General features: G+C 38.2%; 1 protein-coding gene across 1 annotated transcript in view; it reads right to left on the bottom strand.

Moving 5' to 3' along the window:
- ESF1 (ESF1 nucleolar pre-rRNA processing protein homolog) overlaps positions 1-19,213 on the bottom strand; it is a 1,041,566-nt gene that overhangs the window by 341,801 nt on the left and 680,552 nt on the right. The window lies entirely within an intron of this gene.

The raw sequence follows: 19,213 nt of genomic DNA, 5'->3' as shown, positions 1-19,213 counted from the left end.
GTGTAAGTATGCGGTAGTGACGGACGTTAGGGTGCGAGTAAGGTAAGTGTGCGATATTGACGGTCTCTAGGGATAGGGGTGGGTTAAGTGAGTTAGGGTTAGGGTGCGGGTTAGGTAAGTGTGCGATAGTGATAATCTGTGGGTTAGGGGCGGGTTAAGTGAGTTAGGGTTAGGGCGCGGGTTAGGTAAGTGTGCGATTGTGATAGTCTGTGGGTTAGGGGCGGGTTAAGTGAGTTAGGGTTATGGCGCGGGTTAGGTGAGTGTGCGATAGTGGCGGACCTTAGGGTTAAGGTTGTAGGTAGTTGTGTATGTGAGGTTTAGTGTTGGTTTGTAAGGATTTTGGTGTGCTTGTGTTGTGTGTGTGCTTTTTGGACAGGGGATTTGTTTTGTTTGTTGATTGTCGGGATTATGGTGTGTCGGGCATGTGAGGTTTCGTGTTTGTGAAATGTCGGTTATGTGGTGTCGGTGATTTTGTTGTCGGTGTTGTGGTGTGTCGGTGTTGTCAGGTAGATCCATATATGGATATATATATAGAGAGAGAGAGAGATACAGATATGTGCATTATATATATATATATATATATATATATATATATATATATATATATATATATATATATATATATATATATATATGTGTGTGTGTGTGTGTCTGAGAGAGAGTGTATGTAACTCCTTTGTGAATGACTTGACTGTAGTGCGACTACTGTTTTAACTTCATAAATTAGTAACTGCATGAGAGCAACTTAAAATTAATCTGGAAATAAGAAACACTGGGAAAAAGATTTAATTTTTGCACTTTAGAGAGACTTTTTTTCTGGTAAGAGACTTACAATTGAGGATGGTATTCAGAAATAAAGAGCACACAGTGTTATGCAAATTAGCTTGGTGAGGAGCAACACACAGGGAATGAAGACTTCAGAGAAAGACACAGCACAACTGCGCTACCAGATAAATACAGATACATGCATGGTAATCAAACGACTTCATAATGGCAGGCAAACGAGTTTTAAGATGCTAATGAGAGCTACAGTGTATGCAAATGATAAAATCAATTATGGAGTGAATAAGAAATGTATGACACAGTGATCATGCATATTGTATTCACATTTGTTTACCTGGGTAGTGCGGTGATCAATATTGACCAGTTTCAGACTCTGCCCAGGTGAAATACAAAACTGTTCATGAACAAAAAAAGAAATGTAAGCAGTAACTGAGAATTTCAGATTAGTTGGATAGAAAAAATGTATATGCTGCATTTTAATAAATGGAGTAAAATGTACTATATATATATATATATATATATATATATATATATATATATATATATATATATCTATGTTTCCACTTCATATGATCGAAAGCTCATAACATCTAAATTCAAAACAATGAGACCAAATGATCGAAATTCCAAAACATCTAAAACTCATAACAACGAATTTCAAAACACTGAAAACTACAAAACAACTATAAATAACGTCCCACACACTGTTTACTACGTTTATGCAGGGGGGCAAGCCCCCTGCAACCCCCACACCCCCCGTTAATTAAATATAACAACTCCGAGGTCGCACTACAGTGAGGTTAGGAAGTTAACTTTTCCCACACTGTAGTGCAACCTTGGAGTTGGTATATTTAATTTACGGGGGGTGTGAGGGGGCGGAGCCCCCACATGGGGGTGCTGGGGGCGTGCCCCCCCTGCATAAATGTAGTAAAACCTCTGTGGGGATGTTATTTATAGTTGCTTTGTAATTTTCAATGTTTTGAGATTCGATGTTATGAGTTTTAGATGTTGTGGTTAAGATTATGGGTTTTCGATGTTTTCAAGCGGAACCATATATATATATATATATATATATATATATATATATATATATATATATATATATATATATATATATATATATATATATATAGTTTCTAAAGTGGGTCAACCTTCAGTAATTCTGTGAGAGGAGAAATGGCCTGTGTTGAAGCAGACGCATTTGGCTTGGATGAACAGGTGCTTTAAGACTAACATTCTGAATCTGGAGTAAGTGTTGATTTCTTTTAGTTTGATGGGGTGAGCCTAACATAGAGTGGGTGCCTGAAAGGAAAATGCACCTGTAGTGCTGTGGAGTTTGGTTCTAGAGGTAATGAGGGTTGGTGTGGCTTGCGAGTAGTGTCTTATGTTGTATGAGTAGGCTTTTTCATGAAGTTTAGCTGCAAGTGGAATCTATGTCCGAGTAGTCTGCAGAGGTGGGATCTTAAGAGGAGGTTAGATCTTTGTTTTATGGGTAACCATTTAGTTGAGTTTGTAATGAATCAACAGATGCTGCTGGACAATGTCTGGATTTTGGGGGTGTTTGTCTTGAGGTGGATGTGAAAATGGGGAGTCTATGTTGTAGCTGAGAAAGAAGAACTCCTTTGCTGATGGCTACTCTGGCTGGTTGAAATACAAAACAATCTATTTTGAACCCCAGGATTTTCTGGTGTACAGGAATAACACTCATTGCATGATGCTAGGATTAGCTTCAGCATTAGCAGAGCAGCAAAAGTCAGTAGCTGCCTAAAGAACCAATGTCTGTGATACTGCATGTTGTCACCCTCTGCATCACAAAAGCTTTCATCAGGGGCTAATTTACCTCCATAACCAGGCCCATTGCCAACTGCTACCATGTGGAAAGTGTTACCATACAGGAGTTAGCAGACATATGCAGGCCTCAGGTGGCATCAAGAGGGATGCTTAGAATACCTATCCTTCTGGATTCAAAGGTTTGTGAAGCATTAGCCATCCCTACTATGTTGACACTTCAGTGTCTGATAAGGAACAGGCTGAGAGTTTTAGAAGTTTTGGCTTTGTGAATCCCACTCCAGAGTCTTGATGTGAACATGCAGCATGTGGAGAAGCACATACAGCTTCTAAGGACGGAATAGGAGGAGTGCAATATCACAGTGTGGGCATTCTATGACACAATTTCCCTGGGTCTGGGGACACTGACTACACCAACACTGCTATGAAGGCTCCACCTGCTCAACAAATTGTTTGGTATAGCATCCGGATGGGATCTATCCCAACAACTGTCAAGTGGTGTGCAATGCAAAAGGTATTAAATACAGTGTCACTATGTGGCTTCCAAGCAGTCCCCATGATTATCACACCTGGCACGTGTGACCTAGACCGGTGGTTCATGCAGCATAACTTGCTGCAAGGCCACCTAGTAGGCAGGTGTACAGCACAAACTGAAAAACAGCATCCTAGATTAAACTTACTCAACAGTAGGCTCTCTCACAGTGGTGTCTACTATTATGCATTGCAGGTAATGCAGGATATGCCTTGCAAGTGTAGCTTAAGACTCCCATCCAGAGTGTACAGACTATGGTGGAGATGGCCACTAAAACTGCACAGTTACAGACAAGAAGATATACAGGCTCAATTCCACTGCTCAGAAACATGGGGTGGCACACTGCAGTAAGATACTTCTGACCTGCACTATTCTATCCAGAACAAGAGCAGTTACAATGCAGGAACACTGCAATACTGCCAGGAAGATCCATGGAGCAATGGTGGATGAACTGGTTGAGTAAAAGTCTTAACAGGCTCAACAATACCCCACTGCAAGGGAGAGAGTGACAGGAGCAGTATGTAAAGGCAATGGAAAAGAGGAAGTGGCTGGTCCAAAATGATAAAGCATGACATGTAGAACACAAAACTGATGCATGTATTAACACATCCAACCTATACAGTGTCATGCAGTGACTGGCCACAATGTGCATTAGGTATTAAGTAGCCCACAGAGACCACAGGGGTGGGCATGGCATAGGCATAGCCATCATCATCATCACCATTATCTGCAGAGGTGGAATGAAGCACAAGTGATAGGAGACAGCAATGTTACTAAAGATATAGTGGTTATTTGAAGTGAATGTAGTAACAATATCTGCAGCTAAGAGGTTGCAGGGAATCAGGGATCACATCCACCAGTTTTAGGGTGGAACTTCCATGTTGTGAATGTTTGCCAGGAAAAACCTGTGGCCCTACAGTTCTGGGAGTGGATTCATCCTAAACAATGGACTTTGGGGTATTTCTAGAGTAGGTACTGGGACATTGACTTAGTCCCACCCCGTGTGGAGATGCACAAGATATTCAGCATCCACAACCCTGGTAATGATCATGGCTAAGCATTACACTCTGTAGGCTACCAAAAGCTAGAGATGGCACGGAGTTGTGGGACCAAACATGCATGTGGCCTAGTGGAGAGCCCCTCTGGTAAAGACAGAACGGAGTTGATCTCAACCAATGAAGATGTCACACCAATGGGTGAAAGAAGCCTAAGACAGAGATGATAGTAATGTACTGTATGGAACAGTTATGACCCCCTTTATCAACCTGGCCTAAGACCATGCACCACATATCCGCACTTTTGCATGGCCACAGTGAGGCATTTTGCCATTATGTTCAGTCATGTATGAATTAATGGAACTAATACCCTCAGTAGGCACAAATACTCCAGGTCCCCTTATGGTACATTATCCTGCATGTGAAGCAGAATGTCTCATACTTCCTGCAGCAACTGCACTTTTTCAAGCAGGCAATGCAAAACACACTGCAAATTTCCAACATGGTTTGTGCAACAGTCTCCTACACTTTGATGACTGACCTGTACATCTGCTGAGTGGTGCCATGTTTCACATCAATGTCAGGGAATGTCCTTGATCCATGGTGGTTCACTATGCGAACACTTTTGGAGAAGTGGGAAGCCCAAATGGTAAGGAGCAGCACTAATAATGTGATCCAGACACAAAAAAACTTATGAAATGCCTGAACTCTGGATGAATAGGAATGGAATGATATGCATTATTTAAATCTAAAGTCACTAAGAAACTCGAATGAGGAAGAAGAGATAACAGGAAAGAAAAATCCAAAAATGGTCTCCAAGAATCTTCTTTCTTTGGCACCAAACATTCTTGAATAAAGTCCTTCTCCTGACAGATGATTAGGAACATCTTCTATTACCTCCTGAGACAGTATGTGTTGAAAGATGGTTCTCCCCAGTGCTCGATACACACATATCAGAAGCAGTATGGCTCATAAAAGTTGTCCTTGGTGGCGACTCCTGTGTAATAGGGTTAATTTGGGCAGGATGACCATTATTAAAAACAAGGGATACTGAAAGTTCGGTCTAGCCATCCAATGTCATCACATGTGTGGGGGGTGTATGCACCTTCCATTGTTAGTGTTTCTGACAGTGCCACTGTGCCATAGCACTGTCCACGTGCAGGGTGTCATCATAGGTTAGCCACAAGTGACTGGCTGACATTAGGCAACTGTTGTGCTGCATTCTCTTACAGTGGAATATGTGAAAGCAGAAATAAGACATATCTTTGGAAATGTAACAACATATGTGTAACATCCCTGTACCAGTGGCACACATGGGGGTACACTCAATGATGTGAAGAGCATACAAACAAATACATGACTTGTGGAAGAGACTGTCACAGCTGAAGCACTAATGTACCAGGAAGAACACAAAAGCTCATGATTCATCATTACAAAACCCATTCTCACTGCAGGAGCAATGTCCCATAGTAATAGAACATGTTATTACAAGCCTGGTGTATCCCCTCAATTAATCAGACAAGTGGACTCCCAAGATGGCTGCACACTGATCCACAGCTTAATTTCTCTTATCTCAGCATGAAAAAAAGAGACTGAGAAATAAGAGCTGGTAATTCTGATAGTTTGAATAAAATTCAGTTAATGACTAGTAATTACACTGCCTAGATACTAGCAAAAAAGAAAATTAGAGAACCTGAAAGAAAATCTATTAGAAAAGGTGAAGAGAAAACACTGATTAGGAACGATCCTGTAGCTGTTCAGCAAAAAGCAGTTTCAGCTTCAGGTTTGATGCAAGAAAAGGCTTTCAGTAATTTAAAGGAAAAACAAATCAAATGTACCCAGAGGTGATTAAATGAAATATTCAAGGATTATATCAACTCAAATAACAAAAGCCTGGAAAACATAGAATACGTTTTAACAAGCTATTCAGATAAACTGATAAAACTGCAAAAATCAGAAATTGAAATGAACAAAAGGTTGGCTGAATATGAGACTTCTCAAGAAGAGCTATTTCAAAAAATGGTAGAGTTAGATGACAAAGCACATACAGAAAAGCCTGAAATTTTCTGCTGCACCAGAGACACAAGAAGTAACAGACTATACTTATTTTATGAAAGCATAAACAAGCATCTGGGCTGATATTCCACAGCAAGATTTGTTAAATGAAAGGGCATATTGAGTGCATTCTCCAAACCTGGCCATGAAAAAGCAGCCAAGACCTGTAATAATAAAGGTGCAATCATACGAGCAGAAAGAGATGATCCTGACAAAACTGTGGCAGAAGAAAAAATTATTAAAAATTGTAAAATGATTGTTTACGGTACACCAGGCAGAAGAGAAGCAAATTTATACAAGCAATTAGGGAATGTCGAGAGGCATGTGTGAGATTCAATCTATTGTATCCAGCTGTCTTCAGAATATTTTTCCTGGAGGATCAAAAAACATTTTTTGATGCAGAACAGGCTAAGGAAGAAAATGTTACCAAACAAAAACTGAGCCACCAAACAGAAGAGAACTCTGCATCTCATTCTTCTGACAATAAAGCTCAGAGGGATATTTTAACATGTTAGTGAAACATTTTCCAGTAATAAAAAGGAAAATGATTTAGAGATTTAGAAAAGAAGCACAGGAGTTGACTAGAAGAATAAAGAGTACCTTCGACTGAACCAGAGTCTGGTGTTAGCAGATGAAGATGAACAGGAAGAAGATCAGCAATACTGAAATTAATGAATAAATGGGGGATTATAAATCATAAATCACCAATCACATTTGTGAAATATGGCTTTACAAGAAAATGAAACTGAAAAAGACTGGACTTCTGTTGACTTTGTTAAACTTGTGGGTGGACTGTAAAACATATACCCCCACTTTATGTCATTAATATTTAGAAGGACATTAAAAAGAAAAAAAAAAGATCTTTTAAGTAAAACAGTTTCTGTTCTTAATAGTATCTGCATAAAACACTTCATGATACAAACTCCAGGTGATATAGTAAAGGAGTTTTGTATTGTATGTAGTCAATGAAATGTGGAAGGTGGGAATTCTTTTCGGTGATTGCTGTATGTGATAAAGTTAAAGCAATCAATTATTTTTTACTTGTAAGAAATACAGGTTTTAAAATGTAATGAGAAGAAAGACTGGACAAAAAAACTAGTTGAAGTTAATAGGCTGTGATCTTAGGCTTTTAGGATGGGCACTGGGTGTACAAGTGCACTGATTATGTTACATTATATGCAGAATTGAGATGTTTTCTCTTATGTTTGCAAAGTGAATGTCTGGATTAATGCCTTTGGTTCAATCTATAAACAAGTGTTTTTTGTATGCAAGTAGACTTGGAAAATAAAACAAATTGATGAAAGATATGAGAAGTGCTAAGTTTCTTGCATATGCAAAGATATTAGCTTGTTTTTTTTCATTAGCAAATGTTTAGTGGGAGTCAAGACATCTGCAGCTAAAGGAAGTTGTACATTCTCTTCTGGCTGAAACTGACAAAGATTCATTCATGCATATGCAGAGCTCTTACCTTTGTTTTATTTTCTCTAAGTGCTGACTACATTTCCATGCAGATGAGTTGTATGCAAGTGCATTCTCTGCTGAGGAATTCAGAATATTCTCTGCTGAGGGGAATGCAAAATTTAAATGTACAAGAACAAGCAGCCCAGTAAAAAATAAAGTTTGAAACTATTACAACTGAATAAGAGACAGCAGTTTCCCTAGCAGCCTTGATACTTGTATGCCTTTAACAAAACAGTGTACAATTCAGTTTTATTTAAAGTTTGCTACTGCACTTTTTTTGAGGCTAAAAATTAAAGTTTCCAAAAGCAAGCAATTTTTCATATCTGGCAGGGGAATAAAAACAAGAAAAGAACAGACAACAATTAGTGTAAGTGGGAGCACAGGCATTTTAGCATGAGTAACCATAATTTTTAGGTTAGGTAATGCCTGTGGGTACAGCTGTCAATTTGGGGCAATTTGTCCTATATGGAGGGTTAAACCTTCCTTATTTTAAGATGTACATAGTTTTGTGTGTTTGTCCTGAGTTAATAGGTTAAGGAGGTGTTCTGCAAAGGTACTTAGTTTATTTAAGAGTTTTCATTAAAACAAAAGTCTTGAAAATGTGACAGAGGTTCAAATGGAGATGACAAGAAAGAACTGTACAAAAGATCAGCTTGCTAGACATTAGTGTGTGCATATAATACAAAAGCTGGAAATACACATTCAAAAAAACTGTCATGTATAACAGATGAGAATAAAAACTTCTTATCATAATGGCAATAACATCCATATTATCTTAAAACATAAGTCGTCTTACAGGTATAGACAAAAAAAAAGAAAGAGTATTGAACTACATTAAAAATACAGAGTACAAATAGCAATTCGGCAGGAGACAAGTCTGGAAAGAAATGAGCATGTAAAGTTGATAAACAAATGATTTCAGGGTGGATATTCAGCACAGTATCTGGGATACAGGAAAAGGGGTGCAATTATACTAATTGCTAAATGACCTGCAATAGTAAAAGAAGAGGGGAAAAGATAACAGTGGTAGATGTGAGGTAGTAATAGCTACTGGCAAGAGAGGAAGATTATTCAGACATACACTGACTGACATACTCAGCCAAAACTGCTAATATGGAGCTTAAGAACAAATTGGCATAAAAAATCAGTTTTCAGCAGGGAATATTGCTTACAGGTAGGGAATGGAATTTGATTTGCAACAGTGAGGATGTATCTGGGAGACCTAGAAGGGAAAATATAACAAATGAGGGTAGATTTCTGAAGAAATTTATAAAAATATTTGACATGGGAGATGGAAATTCAGCAGTAGGAACTCAGAGAATTTACATAGTTTCCCTAATGTACAATACCAATAACTGGCTAGACTAGACAGAAATACCATTTCACCAGCTTATGCACTTAATTGAAAGCTTTTGTGCATATCTATTAACTATTTCAGATCATGCATCAATAAAAATCAAGATAAAAATGCAGGGTTTGTTTGTGTCTTTCGGCTTTCTCCCGGTTAGGGGTCGCCACAGCGAAACTCCGGTCCGCTAATGATTGGCAGTAGAGTTTTATGTGCTGGCTTGCTGGGCCTAACGCACAACCTTCAACGAAGGAACGCCTGTTCACACATGTCGCCACACAGAAGATGCTCTAACTGAGGATCGAACGGGCAACGTCTGACTGTGAGGAGACAACACTACCGCAGCACCACCACTGCAGTATAAAAATGCAGGGTAATAAAGTAAAAATGAGACACTGCCACTTTCCCACCTACCTATTAAAAAGAAAGAAATTTAAGGAACGGTTAGTGGAAATTATTTGAGAGTTATTGGGAAGACAGACATTACTTCAAAAGTTATAGTTAATGAGTGGTATAAAATGAAATGGAATTTAAAAATAGTATAGAAATAAAAGAGAAAGATATATGGTTAAGTAATAGGATTTAATTAGAGGGGGCTGACAAAGGTTGAAGTACTGGAGAATAAGGGGAATCGCAGAGAACAAGAAGAGGCACAACTGCAGAGTGCTAAAAATAAAATAAGGGAGCATCTGGACAACATGCATGAGCTTAGAGAGATTGCGGTTATGCAGCTATTTTTTTATAACAACTCCAAAGTATAAAAAGTTTTAGCACAACTTAGGCAAAAGAATGAAAAAATGGTTGTCGCCAAACTACGGCAGCCTATAACAAGAAAAATAAGCAGAAATCCTGTAAAGGTATTTGACATATTTGGGAAATGTTATCAAATTTTGTATAAAGCAGAAAAATGGGGAAATCAAGAAAAAGCAGAAAAATGGGGAAATCAAGAAAAAACAGAAATGGAAATATTTATGGAAGACTTAATAATGCCAAGGCTAATGGTACATTAAGGTCAACAATTAACAGTTAAGATAAGAAGAAATGAGATAAAAATAATGATGTATAATCAATCTGCAGGAAAGTCTCCAGGAACCGATGGCATTCCTGGTAAAGTCTGGATGTTAGGAGAGAAGAAAGTGATAAAAATCTGGAAGGTTTTGTTTAACAGTATTTTAAAAGGAAGGGAAGGACCAACATCTTGGAAGAAAGCTGCGATTACTGTAATACCTAAAGAAGGTAAAGATCAGTCAGACCCAGCTTCATATAGACGCACTTCAATTTTGAACCATAATTATAAAGTATTTATTTCTATACTAGCTAAAAGAATGCCAAAGGTTTTGCTAAAACTGACAGATACGGATCAGTGTGGTTTTGTACAGGGGAAACAATCATCTGACAACATTAACAGAACAATGATAACACAGAGGGAAGCAGACGGTAGGAAAACACCACTGTTGTTGATGGGTCTTCATGCAGAAAAAGAATTCAGTAAGCTGGGATTTTAGGAGTAGGGCAATACATTCACTTGCATTCCCTGATACAATAATAAGGTTAATTAGGATGACATATGGAGGATCGGAGGAAAGAATTAAAGTGAGAAGTTTCCCAGCTGATAAGCAGGATCTTAACAGAGGAATCAGGTAGGGATGTCCTCTTTCCCCTTTATTTGCTTTATATTTAGAGCCAAGAAACATAAATGAACTCAGCACCATAAAAATTAAAACAAGACTTTTAATACAGCGACAAAGCTTTTGGGAAAGCAACCCTTCCTTAGTGAAATTTATTTGAAAATAACATCTTCCTTTATATAAACTTCAAAAATAATACAGCCAATACAATTACATTAATAATAGTCAAAAATAGGCGCTAAAACTCTTAAAGAACCAATACATTCATCTTAAACACATTTGTTTATATTTTAAAATTGGTTTCAGTGATGCTGTCTGGTTAAATCCAGGTACAGAGTCAGCTTGTAACATAAGAATCCAATTATATTCTTTTATTTCTAATTTGTTATTAACATCCCCTCTTCTCAAATTTTTCTAAACCCTATCACTCTAAAAGAAAAAATATGATCATGACCATTTTCATTAATATGCCTTGCTAAAGAATTAGTATAATTATTTCTTCTTATATCAGACCTGTGTTATACAATTCTTTCAATTTTCTAGTGGATTTTCCTACATAAAAACATGCACATAGATTACAAGTTGCTAAATATACAATATTTACAGAGTCACAAGTTGCAAAACAATTAAAGGTATATTTCATCTTAGTATAAGGATGTATAAAAACAGTATCTCCATTAATAAAATTGCAGCAAGAACAATTATGACAAGGAATAGTACCAGTTTTATTTACAGTACTTCTCTCAGGTGTTAAATAAATATCCTTATAGCACAGCCACTGCTTTAAACTGGAGTAGTTACGGAAGGAAACCCTTGGTTTTACACACTGATCACATTTCTGAATTCAGATAGGGATCTCAGAATTCCCCAATTTTCGTTTATGATCTTTTTAAAGCCACTAGTATTCCTATTAAAGGTAGTTATAAAACATAATATGCCATTTCCTCGAGATGAAATAATTTCATCAAGAGGTGGGAGTTTTTCACCAAAATAAGGACCAGCACGATTGTGCCTCAGGGTCAAAACCTCATCCACAGTGGCATTTGGTAAACCCTCATCATATCCTCTTTGAAGGAATTCTTGCTCTAATTCGAGCATTTGTTCAAATTTACTAAGATTTGTATTCAGTCTACTCATTTGAGTAAAATGCCCACTAACTACACCTCTAAAAGTATGAGGGACATGCATACTGCTGTGATGTAAAAATTAGCTTCTATGTACAGGCTTTTTATATACTGATGTATGCAACTCCAGTCCATCATATAACAAGTTAACATCTAAGCAATTCATATTATGTGGGGAGTTTGTCATAGAAAATTTCCAAAACCTCAGTACTCTTATTCAAATACTCAAAAGAGTATAACTCATCATCTACCCCCCCCCACACACACACACACACACACATACAGAGTATATCATAAACAAACCGCTTAAAAACAGTTAACTTTCAATGAGTATTGCACAGGTCCATTTTATATATATATATATATATATATATATATATATATATATATATATATATATATGTATATATATATATATATATATATATATATGTATATCTATACACACTCATTCTCTCATTTATTCAAAACTAAATTAGCATAAGTTTTAGCAATGGGAGTACCCATTGCAACAACTAAAGTCTGATGATAGATTTTATTATCAAAAATAAAATAATCATTATTCAAAACAATTTCCAATAGTTCACATAAATTTTCAACCTGTCTGCCTGTAAGTTGATCATATTTACACAGTAATTCCCTAATGGCATCTATTCCATATGTATTTCGCATTAATGTAAAGAGTGATTTTATATCACGTACCACCATTTGAAAATACCTTAAATCATTCTTATGAAACCAATCATGTAGTTGCATTAGGAAATCACCAGTATCTTTAATATAACTTTTAACAAACTGTAAATATTTAGATAAGACCATTTGCAAATACATAGAAATCAGTTCAATAGACCACCCCCTGCCAGAGACAACAGGTCACATTGCAGGGTTAGTGGAAGATTTGCGAACTTTAGGAACTCCAAATAATATAAGAACTTTTGGAGAGGGAAAAATAAAATAATTAAACAATTCCAGATTTATATCATTCACTGCTTGAAGATTGAATATTGCCATATTAATAGAAGTAATACATTTGTTAATATCTAAATTAGATACTGCCTTAAAAATGTCATTATGAGCTAAGAAAGCATTCTTAACAATTAAATAATCATTCTTATTCATCAAAACTACTGTGATACCCTTATCAACTTCCTTAATAACAATACCGTTATCCCTTTCTAACTTTCTTAATGAATCACGTTCAGCCTGGAACAAATAACATTTTGTAAAATGACCACCACTATAAAGCTTGTGTATCTGCATTTCACATATTTCATGAAAAGCTGTAACAACAGGGTGACGTGCAGGTGTAAAAGTACTAGATCGTTTGCAAGTTCCATGGTCAGTATTTACATTTTCTTTGAAAATTAACTTCAAATCCAAATTCCAGACAAATACTTTTAAATCAGTTAAGGTGTTAGTTAAACTAACCAGCACTGCTGGGATAAATTTAAGCCCTTTACTTAATAAGGAAATATCAGTTGCAGTTAACATCACTTGCGACAAATTGAGAACACAGTCATAGTTTAAAATGCCTGTTTGTAATGCTTGTTTGGTAAATGCGTGAATAACACTGAAAGAATGGTTCCAGCTGTCAGTAAACCATCATAATCTTTGGATACAATGGATGACGTCTCTGTTCCTTTAAATCATAATTCACAGGATACCACCCAGATGACCCTGGCTGCTTCACAACAGGTTACAATAACAGCTGTGGCAATCAATGAATGTTCCACTTCTCCTTCTCATTTATCTCATCAACCATTGGTTATAAATAATGGTACTGGTACTGCCCCGGGTTTTCAACATTGTCAGCATCTGGTTTGGCTCAAACTGCCAGAAGTTACTACAAAGAAGCGCAACCAGTTGAGAGGAGATTTGGTGCAACAGAAAAGAGAAAGAAGCAAATAGAAAGAGAGATAAAGCTTACATCTCCCATAGCATGTTATGTGTTATGTAAGCAGGTGAGAATGGCACAGTGTTGCCTCATCAGCATAATCCCACTACTCATGCCCCCACAGCCTTGCCTTTCAGGGTGAGCTCCTGCAGCATGTCAGTACTCTGTCTTGCCCTTTTTATGTAGTACATGACAGGGTGAGTTCTTTTGAGCAGGGCACTGCCCCTGCCACACACACAGAAAGAACAAGCCACTACTCTGAGATGCTCTTCTGTGTTCCCTGTCAGGCTGAGCCACCTTCCCAACAGGGCAGTGACTTGACTTGCCCTTGTCCTGTTACACCACAATGGTCAGTATCTATTTCTGTTGCTACAATGTTCCCTAGGATGCACACTGCAGTCCTGAGGTCTATTACCTGTTGCCTTATGTCAGTGTGCCTATACAGCTGTAAAACTCCATTATCCACTGTCTTGTTGCAATATGGTCTTCCATGTTAAGGCACCCTTGGCTGCTTTTTATGTTGTAAAGTTCTTCAAAGCATGGTAATTATGTTAATGAAGTATTGTAGCACAAACATTTGTGAATCATTAAAATACAATCCTGCATTATCATCCACAGTTAGTACTACCATGCTGAACCATAACCATAATCAGGCTAGGAGGTCATATATACAGTGCGCCATACACAAATAATAAGAGGTTCCTAGGGCTACCTGTCCAGGCCAGGGATACTTGGCATCATACAACCAGGCTATCTCTGATGATGCATAACTTGTAGTATCCATTATGTATGGCACTGCATGCAGGGCTACCCATTTCCTCCTTGTTTTGACCTGGAAAGTGGACATATCTTCTTCATGTGCTGATTCCAGCAGGACTAATGTTGGTGTGATCAGAAAACTAAAATATTTCTCTACGTGGTGCACAGAGACTAAACAGAAATGATCTTCTGGGTCAGTATGACAGTCTATTCTAAGAGTGACGCCTGGTACCAGCTTCCCAGGGCAGTGAGTAATGCCACTGTCATCATCTACTCTAGCAAAAAATACAGAGGTAGCATAACAAGTACAGATGTCATTCAGAAGTTGGTGGCATAGATTAAGGAGCACTTTCCATTGTAAGCATTCTGTACTTGATCTGGCACTATACATTTTGACTATCATCTTCTACTGCAATTGTTTTCTGTTTCAGAGACATGTAGGCTACTACGTGGTTTAGGTTTTACAGCAGCCAAGGAAACAGAAATGCATCACGTGATCTTACTAAGGAAACTTAACAGGTTATCCAGGCAGTAGAGTAAGTGTAGTTTACATATGTCTGTAATATTTGAATAAACTGCCATGCACATTAAGTACTAATCTATTGTACTTGTTTTCTTTTTCTCACACTCTTTTTACAAGGTCAACTGTAGTACAGGTTAATGTAAGGCAGCAGCATCAAGGTCTTAACTGGCCACCCTACCTGCTTGTTGGGACAACAACAGTTCCCAGGCCTGCATCTGTGGAAGGTGAATAAGGGCACCCTGTAAAAAGGAACCTGGAGGGCTCTCTAGTGGTCTCCATGGCCACCTTTCTGGGGGAAGGTTAGAGGTTCCTTCTCTGACAGTAGTCTGGAAGAAGTCCCACTGGGTCACCCAGTGGAAAATGCAGTGGCAGATGATGACCAAGCTGGGCTGGCAGCTAGATGCCTTCACAGGCAGCTAGCACCTACCTTGTGCAGCTAATAAAGCTACTTTTCTGGCTCCATCCAGTAGGCTAACTGATGGAGCAACATTTCACAACAGTAGCTATAAAGGTGAATGTCATCAGTGGGTTAGCATCTTGACAGCCAGGCAGGCCATCTACACCCCTCCCTATCCCCCATCATGGCATTGTCTAGACATTTTGTGTTACCATACCCTGTTTGTACTCCAAGTCCTCCTTTTCACCAGATATCCACCCTCTTTCTGCCTCCATGTTACTCCCCCACCCCACCACCCGGGCCAACATCTCTGCAGCAAGTCTCTGTCTGCACTGTACAGTTGCTTGCTCCTGCTTCCTTCCTTGTGCCTTCCTTCCTCCCTGCATTTGTTCTTTGCAATCTTCAACCTTACCCTTCTTAAAAAAGACAAAAGGAAACAGGAGTACCTGTTCATGAAAAAACAAACCCTACTCACCTCCAATCTATATTCCCTTACTGTTTGGCCTCCTGTGTGTTACTCTGCTTGTTCATCCCCATTTCTGACTTGACTATCTCCCTTTTCATCCTCATTTACTTGATAACTTGACTTTACTGGCCTTGTATGGACTGCTGTTGGTGCTTGTGTTTCAGCAATGAGGTGCTTTGCTTCACATGTGAAGGGGATTGGAGGGTGGCCTAATGGTTAAGGTGTTTGCCTTACAAACCCAAGGTGCAAGGTTTGAGTCTCACAAGGGATAATTGGCTAGGCTTAAAATGGCTCGCAAGGGCAGTTAGCCTCGTATGAACCTATGTCTCCTATAAGTAGCATTAGTCATGTGGTCACCCATCTACTCCATCATCTGATTACTGCCACTACCATAGACACAACTGTTTTCTAGGCAACCCTTTTCCTGGCATGATGACATAATGCCAGACCTCATGCACAATGAATCAGCAACAATATACAATACATTACCTTCTCTGCACTATTTAGTGCAGTACAGATGCAAAGGTTCATTTGTGATTACTTGGCTAATGATCCCCGGGGCCTTTTTAAGCCTATCCATGCTTCCCAAGATATGAATGAAACCCTGTAATTTGCGTTTGAGAGGTAAACACCTTAACCATTCCAACAAACCCAACCCTTATGTCAATCCCAAACCCATGACAGCCCTACAAATATTTCTGAATACCACCCAGGTTGTGTTTCAATAAATGAATGAGATACGAAGCAAGGCCACTGAAAACTAAAAGTAAAGTACCAATGATGAAAACACAACTGAAAGCCACTAGCTAAAAGGCAGTAACAAATCAATATTCAAACATATTGAATCATAAACAAAATAACTGTGGGTAAAAAAAGCAGATGCACAAAACCTACAAAACAAGCATCCCTCACGCCCCACACTCTCCTACTTAAATGTACTAACTCCAGAACTGTAACACCATGAGAATCTTAGCAACTTCATGAACTATGTACTTTGTTAGCAGCATTGCTTCTTCCAACAAAACAGGTGTGCTCCTCCATACAGGATCCATTTTTTAACCTTGCCTTTCAATAGCTTTATTCTAAGCAAATTACTAAATATATATATATATATATATATATATATATATATATACACACACACACACACAAGGTTCTTAAAACAACACAACTTCTTTTTAATCATTATACAAGTTAAACTAATCTGCAGGTATCCTTACTGCATAAATACTGAACTGGTGTTATATTAAGACAATATAAAGTCACAAGTAAATCAAGTAAAGGCACAATGTATAAAAACAGTGGCAAACTGAATATAAAGCAGTTAACACAGACATGCAAAGTTAGGTCACAGTTGTAAAGACAGCACTAACTATTATAAAACAAATGAGACACCTGACTGCAATTAGATTATCATACCCTAAGCTGTTTTTAGTTTCAGCTTAATCAGCGTCTTGGCTACAATGATAATTTACAGATGGGAAAAATGAACTTTTTAAGAAAAAATAAATTACACACAGAAGATAAATTTTAAAGAAACAGCAATGAATCTCATCTATTAAACAAATCCTAAATGTGATTACACCATTATATGCTGGGTTAGTTTTAGTCAGGCTTAATCAGCATTTTTGGTTAGTGATTTGTGAAGTCCATCTTTAGAGATTGTATATAACCATATGTTTGGTAAGTCTGTGTGTGTGTGTGTGTGTATACACACACACACATACACACACATATACAAACAGAGATATACATATGTTTGCATACATATAGATACATACAGAATATATGCACACACTTTATATGAACACTACAGCATACAATGTACAAATACTATAATACACTTGTTGTGTCTTTCGGCTTTTCCCGGTTAGGGATCGCCACAGCGGACCTCCGGTCCGCTAATGATTGGCAGTTGATTTTTACGTGCCGAGTTGCCAGCCCTGACGCACAACCTTCAATGAAGGTACGCCCATTTACGCATGTCTTCACGCAGAAGACGCTCTAGCTGAGAATAGAACCGGACAGCGACTTACTGTGAGGCAACAACGCTACCGCAGCATCACCACCGGGGGCTACAAATATATAATAGACTAAATGTTATAATGTACATGGTATACATGTTTATTATGTACAGTACTCTCTCTCTCTCATAGGTAAGTACTCTGCTAGCTAACCATGCAAATCATTTTAAGCCTAGCCAGTTTTCTTTTTTATGTTCAAACTAACCTATCCCATTTGGATAAAGACTGGCCTTCCCAATCCCATGGTCGATAATTAAAAATTACTCTTAATGAGAATAAGTATGATTACACCATAGATAATTTGAGGGGACCCATGCATGGGATAAAGCATTTAGGAGCTGCCTCTGTCCATTAGTAGTGCAAAGAGCAGTCCTGAGGTAAATTTTCTGTTTCCCATCCACAGATCTAAGCTGTGATCAGAAATGGAAAGGGATGAACTTTGCTTTATGTGGATGGGGAGAATGTTCCAAAGCAGCAGTATCCTCTACAGAATTTATCTGGCCTTCCAAACCATTCTACTGATGCTGCAGAAAAGGTTTAGATCCTGAGAACTGAGTATTTCTGATGCCATTTGACTTGCTGATGTGCAGTAAATTCATCACTACTGGGTTGGAGGATGCCATGAATGCCAGACACAGGTCACCTCTTAGCAGCCTGTAGGATACAAAGTACAGTGACAGGGCTCTAAGTCGGTCCATGAAGGACATGATCTTTAGACATTGTATCCTTTTAGTAAGGTATTCCTGTGAGCATTTCAGCTGCTGAACTTTTCTGGCTAGAATCATGCGAAAAGGGGGTATTCTATTTAATGACTGGCCTAATTAAGGCTGAGAAAAGGAGGACAAGGACATCCCTAGATCAAGACACAATCCCTTTCTTTATAAGCTTTATAATACAGAAGAGCTTTCTTACAACAATAGACAAAGGTTGCTCATAAATCAGGTCACTGTCCACAACAATTCCTAAATTCTGAACAGCTGGCTCAAAACTAAGGAACGTACTGTCAATGTGGTAGTTCCTGGGATAGAGGACTTCGCAAAGGATACAACAATGCATTTTTTTGGCATTAGTTTCAGTCCATGATTTTGTCACCAGTTACTTATTTGGGACAAACCCTCCTGCAGAATGGCAGAGCCATGTGCAAACTAAGTCACCAACAGACGTTTGGTATTGACTTTTACCTCAGAAAAGTAGATGCCAAACAGATGAGGTCACACATAGAAGCCCCCCCCTCTCTCTCTCTCTCTATATATATATATATATATATATATATATATTTACGGGTCTACCTGACAACGCTGAAAGCTGATAACGCCGCCGATGAAAAGACCGACACCAGAAGATCGAAAACCGGGATGACCGACAGATGAAAACCCCGACGCTGAGAACACAGACATGCGAAAAGGCTGTGTAAGTATGCGGTAGTGACGGACGTT

This window comes from Protopterus annectens, chromosome 1.part2, assembly GCF_019279795.1.
Source record: "Protopterus annectens isolate FY-2018-M chromosome 1.part2, PAN1.0, whole genome shotgun sequence".
NCBI lineage: Eukaryota > Metazoa > Chordata > Ceratodontiformes > Protopteridae > Protopterus > Protopterus annectens.
Note: the sequence above shows the minus strand (reverse complement) of the source record. Positions and strands in the feature narration are given on the sequence as shown.